We start from the raw sequence: 9,923 nt of genomic DNA, 5'->3' as shown, positions 1-9,923 counted from the left end.
AAAAGTCTCCTTTGGCTGGTTTCAGCATCTCCACTGTGACGATCTGCTGCTTTAACAGTGCTTATACACTAACTCTTTAGGTCTCTGGGTTTTGGATTGCTACTCACACTGATGTTCTCTTTATCTTAGGATTCGAGATAAGTATTTTATCACATTATGACATTTAACTAAAGATGAAAAAGAGAGCCGCGCCACATCCTAACTTAAGTCAGGGCCCAGCAAAGCACAAAAAGCATGTGCACACTCATATATTTGAGAAACGCTCTCTTTCTAAATCCCATCGTCTGTAGTTGTATGCTGAAGAAGGCAGAGCTGCAGTGACCGTTCGACTCCTCGGCTGATCATGGAGACCAATGAAAAGCATCCTGACAGATTTGGGCGCGCAAAACGTTTCATAAATATCCAAAATCCGGAAAAAGAAATAGATTTACAGACTTTTTCGGATGCGTCACTCTTCTTAGCTGGCCTACACGGCTTGTTGCTTGTTTTCATCTTTGCGTACCACACACTAATGCACAGTAGTGGCTAGCAGGTGAGTCATCTAAGCAACCATGAGCTCACAGAAGAACACCTCTGATAGTGTTTAGTCTTTGTTTTGGTTTCCAGCACTGATCTGAACATGGCTGAAACCGCAGCGCTGGCCGTGACTCATGTTGGGCTTTTACCTTTGTACCGTTTCAGTCGGCGCTGCTTAAGGCTATAAATACTGTAAAGGGAATCTATATGTTTTGAGCACATACACTTGTGTCCCAAGGATAGAGAAAGACACCGATCAGCTGTGGTTGGGACGTGTGGAGGCAGGCAGAGCTTGTGATGGCAATCACCTCAGCTCATCTGGATTCTCCCTGAAACTATGTTTTTTTTTATCTTCAAGGCTTCTTCCAAGGAAGAAATCTGTAAGGTCATGGTCAAGGTTTACTTTCACACATTATATTTTATTTACAACATCAGTAACAGCGAATACAAGGATTATTTTTTACCTACTTACACCTCCAGTTTTTTTTTGTATTAATGAGTGACTTCATCTTCATGTAAATGTCTATAGATTTTATTTTCAAAACTTCACTTTATATCACAGGTGTGCAAGTAGCATGGTAACTGGGTGGTGATTACCAAGTAATGTGTTCTACATTTCTTAAGAAATGATTTACAAATGATCACAATAATTACAACAAACTGTATTGAAAATGATCCCTTATCATAATATGCTGCTATTCCCCCAAAACAACAGTTATTGATAGCTGGTAAATGTTATTAAATACCTTTCCAGGAAATGTTGTGTTTTATTATATGACCAGATACTGCAGTAAAAACCTGCACACACATAGATTGCCCACCCACAGGGGGGGAAGTGTCAGCTGTCAGAGGGACAGTCAGACCTGCAGCCACATATCCATACCCTGCAGCTGCAAAAACACAAAATGTAGGTTGTGCATATCCGTCATCGCTTAAGGCTTTTCATAAAGATCATACAAGTAGCAGTTTAAGACACCCTCCCTCAGTCCCGCCTGGTGTTTCTCCAGAATTAAAGCTTTTGTTTCTTCATCAAGATGCATCCAAAGACAGCACAGGCTTTCATAAATCACATAATAGGTGTTATGGTGAAGGTAAATGCTCACTTTATCCCTTCTTCCTATATATGTGAGTGTGTGTTAGTGTGGGGTAACTAGTAGTTAATGTGTGGCACAGCACTAGTGCCCTCAGTCCTGCTGTCTCCTCCAGCTGCCGCCTGCTCTGAGTGAAAGGACCTGATCTGAAAATGAAAGGATGGGCAGCAAGAGGAGGGGGCTGTAAATAAAAAGGGGTGGTGGGTCTGGAGCCGTGTGTGTGTGTGTGTGTGTGTGTGTGTGCGTGCTCATTCGTGCATGCCCGAGTGTCCTGTTGTTCACCTCTGAGAGGAGGAGTGAGGCAGTATCTGCATTGATAGGAGACGGGCTGAGGCTTTGTGTTGGCTGCCATATGCTCCTCTGAGGGTCAACAAAAAGACAACACGCACACGCGCACACACACACACACACACACACACACACACACACACACACACACACACACACACACACTCACACACTCACACATGCAGCGCCTCTTTGAAGTGGTGACACTGACCGATTCGCTGTGTCAGTTCACCGAGGGCCCGTCCCGGTCAAACCCTGCAGGGATGTGAAGGTCTCTAAACATGAGGTCACACATGTTCACATATCCGCCAGCTTTTGGTTGTTCTTTCACATCTTTATTGATAGGTGACCATTTCCTGTCACAGCGTGCCTGTGTCAGGACCGAGCCACATGTCAGGACAGAGCGAGGGTTGTCTCCTGAACAGTTTCTGTACCGTATCAAATGTGGCTGTGTGAAGGCACACTGTTACATATAGATGCTCTATGCTCTATACAGCAGTATTACTCCCGTGTTGTTGCACCTTTTCTGCTGCCATATTCAAAAAGAAAGGAAACACTGTATTGATGATTTTAAAAGCTATTATTGACAACATTGAGCCACTAAATGTGGCTTTCTCTCTCCCCCCTCCATTGCATTCATGGCGAGACACCGCTGTCGTTCTATTTATCTTCCCCCTCAAGTGGCTGCCAGTTTGTTGCACTTGCTAATACTGCTAACACTAACCTGCAAATGTTAATGATTCTAACTAACAATTTGCAAGCGGTTGCTGGCTAATGTTAACACTTGCTAATGTCAACACTGCTAACACTAGCTAAGCAGTAGCATTCCCCACAAACTGGAAACTACCAAGACCCCTGATCTCTGAGGACACACAGACAGGCCTACCACAAGATACCATCACTGGTATACGATTGGCCCACAAACCTTGTTAGGAACTAGAAGCAACCGTCAGAATTCTTACACAGAGATTAACAAAACCGTAATATTGGAGCCAACAAAATGTTTAGAATGATTCCTTTGCAATCGTAATCATGTTTTTAAGGAAAAAAGATAATTCACCCATTATTTAGATAAAATGTATAAATCAAAATGTTATCAACATGACTTTAAACAGATATTTACAAATACAATCTATGCTCTATCTATGCTCAACTCAAAGGTGCAATATATACGAATTGTCCACAAGTAGGCTGACAACAAGTAGGGGACAGCATATCACCAGACTAACAGCTAACTGCTGCTAGCTATAGCTGCCGCTGGCTAATTAGCTTGGTAAGCTGTATAACTAGTGATCTGGACTGGGAGCTCAGAGCAACAAAAGAGTGCTGGGGTCTACACAGGAGCTTTGGAATGGGATGGGCTACGGCTAACTTCAGTACATATCTCTGACTCTTTAGTTAATTATTTTATTGATTTCAACTATAATTTATACATATTGTGCCATTAAAGCAAATTGACAACCTCCAAGAAAATAGTAAATGTAGCAGCGGTGAAAAAACATTCAAATATGAACGTATCACATCAATACAGGATTATGATACACAAAAAATGCAGGCATGTGATTCACTTCCTAATTCCACTTTGGGAAATGTTTTAATATGTTCAGATTAGTTACAGAAAGAAAGAAAGAAAGTTATATCCATCAGATAAATCTACTGGGGTAATAACAAATTTGTTGTACAGTTTCTTATTCACTCTCCTTTTCACTGCTTTCATCTCCATCTCCCGGTTGGACACAGCTGACTCATAGGCTGGTAGTAGTCAACTATGTACCAGCTTGTTGCTAACTTTGCCTGATGAGAATAGTGAAGTCAACCAAGACAGTACAACAACAATTAGCTGAAAGTCGCTATGCTCTGTAGAATTGAGCCGAGTGTAATATTACAGAGTCGGTTGATACGTTTTTCTTGATTCATCACTATAAGCGAGCCCTCTCACGTACAAGTGGTCATGCGATCTGTTGTTGTTATTATAAAAATATTGCTTAAAGACCCTTTAAGGAGTGCTACCTCAAAATGCAAAATTATTAATTACAGTGAACTTCCTCAGTTGTTCTACATTTTGTGTAGTGGAGTTAACCACTGGGTTTGGAAGATTAATTCTAGAGTATAGTCTATGAACAATGATGACCTTTGTCCTCAGTGTATTCACTGTATTTCAGAAGTTGCTTTGTACTTTGTACAGGAAAGTCAGCAGCTATTTATTAGAGCTACTGCGTGTTACCAAACGTGTAATCCAGCTTTATGTTGTGATAGTACAAACAGTCCATTGTCAGCTTTGAGTGCTGTGGTGATCTCACTACTTTGTGTGCTCAGGTGTGGATATCTAAAGAATCTGGTGTGGGACAATCGCTGACCTAAATCTCTGACAAAAACTCTGAAATGTCATGGAGACCTGAAAGCAAGAGCGTTTTTCAGAGAGGAGGATGAAAAGAGAAAGTAAAGGGGAAGATTTAAGATAATAGTGCAGAAAAAGGGAAAGGCGCGGATGACAAAAGAAACACAGGAGGCAGAGGAGTTTACATCATAACAAGGAAACAACAATTTTACACTACATGTTTTAATCTGTGTGGGATTCTGACCCACTGCGAATGAAACAGAGCCCAGCAGTAAAGAAGTTTTTAAACTTTGTTTAAAGAAAAACACACATAGGACTGCCATCTTTACCTTGTCCTGTAAGAAAAAAATATCATAAAAAGACACAAGATATGATAACAATAACAATAATGCACATTTCTTTGACTTCATATTGTGTGAAAAACGTCTTTCACAGTTGCAAACTCACTGCCACTGAGCTTTTTCCTCCTTTAGCTAGCTAGCTAGTTTTGGATTTGGTACATGTAGCCCACTAGCCTACTGTTGGTTGAGTCAAACATTTCTTATCAACCATCAGCCACGGCAGGCAGATGTTTCTAGCCAAAAAGAACCTCTGTTAAACCCACTACACTTACACAGTACCAATCCAGCACCACATGGCTGAAAGAAGACTTCACTAGCTAGTGAGGACCTATAGCGAGCTAAAGACCCGAGCGTTTCTCAAGACTTTATGGACACTAAAACAGAGTCAATTGGAAATTAAATATATGGTTTACATTTGTTTGGTGGCTGGAAACATAAACCCAAGAGTGCCCCAGCTAAGAGACCTAAAAACCAGAAATGAGTTAGCATTTCTGCACTACTGGTTTCCTCATCTTGAAGTCAGTGGGTTCTTTGAATCGGTGGTTAACACAAGCATTAGGGAGTTTCACATTTAATTTACAGCGTAAAAAATAATCCACACTTGAATTATGAAGTGTTTACCAGTCCTTGGAAAGGCAGCTGCTGACAAGTGGCTGAGTGAAGCTCCTGAGACTGTTTTCATGTCAAACATGCAGACTCATCCAGCACTTGTACTTGTTTACCGTCAGTCTGATACTAACTTGTATATTGATCACTTCATGGTACAGTGCGTCTTGTAGACGTTTAGTGGTGCCAACCAGTGAAGTCTGTGAAGTGACCGCGGTGTAGTTCGTTTACAGCCTTACGTGAGGCTCTTTTTACTTCTGGCTTCAAAAATCAACAAAGTTGTGTTCATTTGTGAAGATTGTCTTGTTGAACAAAAACATCTAGGTATCATTTAATTGTCTGTGATAATCTAAAATCTAGTTGAAACAAAAAGACTACAAAAATAGTTATATCCCTATGATAATTTAACCTTATGTCAGTTATAAGTAAATAGCTAGTTAGCAATGGTTAGCCAACCGAATGCAGGTCTGTGTGTAAACCTGTAGCAACAGGATTTGTACATTAAAGATTTAAAGGGAATCCAAGAATTGGAAGGTTTATTTAATTGTTTTCAGTTTACAATAATTCTAATCAAATTACCTCTAAGTGAAAATCAGTCGTTCTTATTTACGATGTTTTAAACATATAGAAGGGCCTGTGATGGTATCACATTTAGCCTTGGTTTGACAACTGGCACTTTAAACAGTTGTAAAAGGTGACAATGAGAACAATCACAAGGACATCGCAGCACTCAAACGCCAAAGTTTGTAAGAGTCCTTCATTCTAGGGACCCCTAAACTGTCCGATGTCCTTCAGCGACCTTCCATTCACTTATTTTGTTGTAGATCATAAACTGTGCACATTGTTCAGGCACTCAAAGGGGGTCTGTCAACTTTCAAACTGATCCATTCCCTATGTGGGTTTGTGTAAACATTATGTAGTTGTGTGTGAAAGTAAACACTCCTCACATGGAACAGTCCCTCTTCCCAAACACCCCGATTCATTCTAATCACGCAATCTGTGATAGATGAGTGTGAGTGTGTCAACATGAGCCCAGACATGAGTAATTAAGTTAGACAAGAAGCAGGCCCAGGGTTCACTCTTTCAGCGGAGATGTGATTTATGATCTCTATGTGTATGTGTGTGTGTGTGTGTGTGTGTGTGTGTGTGTGAGTGTGTGTGTGTGTGTGTGTGTGTGTGTGTGTGTGTGTGTGTGTGTGCAGGTCAGATTGTAAACAGCACTCCACAGCGTGACAATGTAAACATTTCCTCATTCCTGAGATATCGAAGGAGCACCGGTCTACCTCTGAGCTGTCCCACCTGTGGACAAGGTCATGGCTGAGACGCGTGCACATGCATTCACGCTGAGCCACCCACACACACACACACACATCCACACCCACACCTACACACACCTTTCATGCATTCCTGAGAGCCAGTGAAGGGGCTGGATTAAGTGAGCAGATGAGGCGTGTGGCTACAGGTAGAGCTCGGCTCTGAGCTGCTCCATTCAAACACACTGTCTGGGTGTGAGCACACACACCAGCACATCCCACGGTGTCCTGTAAAACTAAAAGTAGTCATTAGTCATTTGTAAACATGTGCGAGGTTAAGAAGCTCCCACACAGAGAAAAATGATGTAGTTATCACTGTTCATTTGTTGTAATCCCCGACACCCACAATACACTGCTCCCTCGTCTCACATATGTGCGATTACTTCCTAGTTTTAAATGGGTCAGCTGCATTCTTTTTCTATGATGTCTGTAATGTATTATAACGGCTTATGATCATACCATACATATGTTGTAATGCACCTACAGCGCTGTGTTATCATAGTTTTTGACTCATGAATGTTCATAATTATGTATAACAGTAATCATAACTCATTAACACACCAATGTCAGTAATGCTTTCTAAACAGCATTTGGTGTGCTGTTCTCCACATTTAAGCAGACAATAATCACTTACAGTGACTTATAACCAGCTTGTGATGTATTACATCCGCCTACAACACAGTGATTACATCACTTTACTTGAAGTCCACAATGGAAGATCCAGTAAATTACAATCACATTATAATGTGGTTATGATAGTTATTATAAGGATTTAAAAATGTTCAGTATATATTACAACCATGACAATTTTATGTACATTATGATCCTGGCCTAAATGGTTACCTGACCTTATATCCTCACTGCTAGAACTTGACATCAAATTCATGACTGTCTGACATAATGAAATAATATTAGAGTGCTAAAAATACAATAAACTCATAAACCATCGGCCATTGCTGGTAATAGTATTGTTATTATAAGGACACCCAGTGGTGCTGGCTAAGGTCAGTAGCTGGCACACAATCGGAAACAGAGTTTAACATCACCACCAGATCAAAACCCGTCAGATTAAAGAAGATAGCATGTCATTTAACCCTCTTGTTATTTTATGGTAATTTAAAACTTAAATTCAAAAAATAGAAACTCTCACTGCCCACCTTCAGGGCAACCCACACATACAGGCAGACAAGTCAATTTGATATTACTAGTTATTACTAGTTAACTTTATAGTCTTTATTTTACAATGCACACAGCATGGAGCATGTAGGGTTGAATGCAATATATCCAATGTACTCAATTAATGTGTCGATTCAATGGGAACCTTTTCAAGAAAAAAACAACCACGAACATATAACAATGAGCCCTTGAGCTGGATCCTAATGTAGGTCCAGTTACCACCACCAGAGGTCTGAATTGATTGTCAGAGAACAGGTTGCAAATGTACAGAGGGGCCCAAAACCATGAAGAATGCTGGGAGTCCAGGAAGAGATCTGAGTGCTGTTGTAATGTGTTTACAATTGGACGATTAAACAGATTTTTCATCCATGCAGGCCCAACCATGGCTCTCTGCCCCCGAAGCAGTAAACACCACAGGATGAAAATCCCCCAAACTTCCTGTAGACTTGTTTATGCGTTCTGGTTTAACAGGTACACACATACACACATACACACACCAGTGACATGAAGTGGTTGCCTCCAGCAGTATACTGTAGGCAACAGGCTAGAGCAGATCTAAGACGGCCAGACGGTCACTCTTCAGACGCTGACCGGCTGTTTGCCTCTTCAGTGACGGACAGCAGAGTCAGAGCACTGAGGCCAGGAGTAGTTAGATCCACAGCACAGTAAAACCTTGTGGAAGACGTTTTTGTGTGGTAAGTAAGCTTCTGACAAATTGAGCATTAAATATTTGACCCAAAAAACAAACAAACAAACAAAATAGCAGTGTCCGTCCCATCTTTCAGAAGGTTTAACCCAAACTCTTAGTCATAAAAAAAATCTGATGACGCTCCATAATCCTGAGATCACAATATCACACAGTATGTTCAAAGCTGTCTTGGACCCATAGGTTTCCTTAACAGGGCTGATTTATGTTCAGCCCTAATAAACTCAAATAAAGTTATAATCATATGTGTCCACAGAGGAGGCACCTGAGACATAACCTGCAATAGATAGGGACTTTTAATCTAAAGTGGGTCTTGTGTGTGATACGTGAAAGAGTGTGAGAGTCCAACAACAAACAGCATCTTTTCTTCATCACAAACCTCAGTGAAATTCATGTCCCTCTGTTTGCATCACTTTACATATTTTTGTTACTATACTGCCACCGTTTGGCTGAGAGTTAGTACTGCTATAGAGATGGTCCTGTAGATGATACCCATTGCATGCATCTACTGGCGGTACCCATGCATATGTTACACAATCATAGATCTTTACTTTCTCTTTTGATAAGGGTTTATCATTATTATGTCGCATAAATCCACATAAAGCACATTACAGGCATAATTTCCTGCACATGTGTTTAGCTTTGACTACCTTTTTGTTTATTGTGTGACCCACAAAATGTTTTTTGTCCTTTGCTCTGTGTTTCTTTTTGATCTTGTGGGATTTAACCTGCTGTCTCTTGTGCTGCTGTGACACCGTTCAGTCCCCTGGGGATACACACATGTGATCTTATCTTGTTGATTGATAAAGCATTACTTTTTTTTTTTCATGGCTGAATAAACAAGCTGTTTGTTCTCAGAGAAAAATAAGGTCCCAGAACACTGTTTGAAGCTAGAAAGGTGGCAGGGTCCGCCAAATATAAAAGTAAAACAGTATGAAAAAGTGTTGTCCTTTACGGTCAATTTGTGTATTCAGATATCTTTTTTTCATCAGACACTAGACGCTATGTTTCACCTCACACACACCGAGAAGCCTGGTGGTGGCAGTATCATGCTGTGGAGAAGCTTCTCGGCAGCAGCCCCTGGAAGGCTTGTAAAGGTAGAAGGTAAAATGACTGCAGCAAAACACTGGGAGGACAACCTGATTCAGTCTGCAAGAGAACTACGATCCGAGAGAAGATTTATCTTCCAGCAAGACAATGACCTGAAGTATTCAGCGAAAGCTCCACAGATATGGTTAAAGACAACAAGACGATTGTTGTGGAGTGGCCGAGTCAAAGGGGCTGTTCACGCCTGATCCCTGTGCAACCTGACAATGTTTGAGCAGTTTTGCAAAGACACACTGAGTTAAATTGCAGTTTCCACATGAGCAGGCCTGTTTGAGGCCTATCCACACAGACTCAGTGCTGTGACTGGGGCGGCTATTGCTCAGGGGTAGAGTCAGTGTCTTTTTATCAGAAGGTCACTGGTTCCATTTTTCTGGTCTGCATGTCAAAGTGTCCTTGGGCAAGATACTGAACCCCAAACTGCTCATGACGTGCTGGTCGGCA

The sequence above is a fragment of the Acanthopagrus latus genome, chromosome 6, assembly GCF_904848185.1.
Source record: "Acanthopagrus latus isolate v.2019 chromosome 6, fAcaLat1.1, whole genome shotgun sequence".
Classification (NCBI taxonomy): Eukaryota; Metazoa; Chordata; class Actinopteri; order Spariformes; family Sparidae; genus Acanthopagrus; species Acanthopagrus latus.
Note: the sequence above shows the minus strand (reverse complement) of the source record.